Source organism: Nansenia antarctica (genome assembly GCF_963989245.1).
Source record: "Nansenia antarctica genome assembly, chromosome: 6".
NCBI lineage: Eukaryota > Metazoa > Chordata > Actinopteri > Argentiniformes > Microstomatidae > Nansenia > Nansenia antarctica.
Genome location: NC_137676.1, coordinates 13,556,525 through 13,559,024, shown reverse-complemented (window position 1 = coordinate 13,559,024; position 2,500 = coordinate 13,556,525). Strand labels below are relative to the sequence as shown.

At 48.0% G+C, this 2,500-nt stretch overlaps 1 protein-coding gene across 1 annotated transcript in view; it reads right to left on the bottom strand.

Annotated features, from left to right (window-relative positions):
• samd10b (sterile alpha motif domain containing 10b) overlaps window positions 1-2,500 on the bottom strand; it is a gene marked incomplete at both ends in the record, with an annotated part of 46,317 nt that overhangs the window by 12,094 nt on the left and 31,723 nt on the right. The gene's annotated exons all lie outside the window — the stretch shown is intronic.

Sequence of the window (2,500 nt, the reverse complement as noted above, 5' to 3'; positions counted from 1 at the left end):
GACCTTAATAATTCATTCACACCCTCTGTGTCAGTCCCACTGACGGATTCAAGGAGAACATTATAGACGCAATCCTTTCATCCAAGTGACCGACGCCAACCTTCCAGGCGTGTCTATTGGCTAAAAAGAACAATGCACAAATGCAACGCACTGAAAAGGAACAATGCACAAATTCTCCAATTCAAAAAACCAGTCTGGCAATATATAACGTTGGCTACCCTCTTTTCCTGCCACACAGGCCAGTCATCATGATATGATACGTGCACATGAATACGTATATCAGGCAGCTCGGTAGTCTAGTCTGATTCCACTGTCCTCCCTCTCTGACATGGAGACTATCAGGCCCTAACTCTGGTTAGGTTATCTCTGGCTAAGTGCGTTCTGCTTTGTAAGCCCTAATTGAAAACAACTCTCATCTGTACGCCAGCCGCCCTAATCACGTGTATACTTCACTCCCTGCTCAATAAAGCGCTGCAGCCATTTCAATAACCCACAGCTAGCGCTCCCCCAGCTTTTCGCTAACGAAGATGGAGTTGGTGAAGGTGTGAAAACGTTCTCTCTCTAGGATGTTGAGTTTCGCAGAAGAGGTGTGAAAATGCTCCATATTCTGTCACGATACATCTCTCCCTCTTTCTCTCCCTCTCCCCCTCTGTCTCTCCCTCTCCCTCTCTTTCTCTCTTTCTCTCTCCCTCTCTCTCTCCCCCAGATGGCTGCTAGCCAGTCTTTATGTTGTACACGTGGACTGGATCAGGGAGACGGAGATACGGAGAGGAGAGGTGATGCATGCAAAAGTAACAAAGAGAAGTAAATGGAGAAAACCACCTGAAACTGCAAATATCACAAAGGAGACAGAGCGAGAGAGAGAGAGAGAGAGAGACAGCAGAGGAGAGGAGAGAGAGAGACAGAAGAGGAGAGGAGGAGAGAGAGAGAGAGACAGCAGAGGAGAGGAGAGAGAGAGACATCAGAGGAGAGGAGGAGAGAGAGAGACAGCAGAGGAGAGGAGGAGAGAGAGAGACAGAAGAGGAGAGGAGGAGAGAGAGAGACAGCAGAGGAGAGGAGGAGAGAGAGACAGCAGAGGAGAGGTGGAGAGAGAGACAGCAGAAGAGAGGAGGAGAGAGAGAGACATCAGAGGAGAGGAGGAGAGAGATAGCAGAGGAGAGGAGGAGAGAGAGACAGCAGAAGAGAGGACAGACAAAAGAGGAGAGAGAAGGAGAGAGGAAAAAAGCAGAGTGAGAGAGAGATAGAGAGACAGGGAGAGTGGAGGGCTATAGCGACACAGGGGTCTCTGTAATTTGACAGTGGCTCAAATTTCTGTGGTGAGTAATGGCCTTCATCATCAGCAAACCAGACAGAGGGGAAATGGAAAAGGAGAGTCTACCCCCCTCCAACTTCCTCCCTCCTCTCCTCTTGTTTCATGGTCATCCATCAGATCCTATCTGTTCTTGGCCAGCCCTGTGCTGCAAGTGTCCAGCTTTAACCGCCCGAGACCTACTACTGTCCAATAAGATTCTCCCTCGTTCATTACACACAGAGAGGGAGAGAGGAGGAGGAAAGAGGTATAGGAGATGTGTATGTTGGATAAAGGGAGTGTGTGTGTGGGTGTGTGTGTGGGTGTGTGTGTGGGTGTGTGTTATAGCGATTGAAGAAAGACAGGATGAGAGGTGAAGTGGGGATGGGTGGAGCGCGGATGAGAGAGAGAATTAACTTCTAAGCAGAAGACGAGTGTAGCCAATGAGAAGCCTTCCTCGCTATCACTGTCAGCCCTTGGACGAAGCATCGTTGACGACAAAAGCTGAATATTTTTTTTTTTTATTGCTAAGTCGCAGTGTTTAAAACTTTGACATTGTCAAAACTCTTCATACAGTCAGCGAAACAGAAGTCCATGTGGACCAAACTGTGACTAATTTTTTACAATGACCACGTTCTCCAAAATCCATAAACTCTTCTCTCATTCAAACTCCACCACCTGAAAAACACTAAGTATTTGCAACACATTTTTCCAATTTTACGTAAAATCTGTTTCTTTTTTCGTCAATATTTCAACCGGTGATTCAGTTCGTTGTGTATCCTCTCTCCCCCTCTCTCCCTCTTTTCTCTCATCCACCTTTCCTCTGGAGAACACTCAGCCTATAGATATGGCCCCTTGTTTCATTCCTTCCTGTATTCATCTCTATCTCACCTGCTCCCTCTCTTCTCTCTGGATCTCTCTATATACCTCTCTCCTCCCTCCACCTCCCTCCTCTCTCCTCAGTCTCCTCCCTCCACCTCCCTCCTCTCTCCTCAGTCTCCTCCCTCCACCTCCCTCCTCTCTCCTCACCCCCCTGCCTCTTATCCCTTTCTTTTAACTCCAGTCTAAGCAACACGACCTTGAACACCTTGAAGTTTCCTGTCGCCGTGTGTGAGTGTGTGTGTGTGAGTGAGTGAGTGAGTGAGTGTGTATGTGTGTTTATGAGTATGTGTGTGTGTGTGTGTGTGTGTGTCCTTTGCCCTCCAGTGGAGC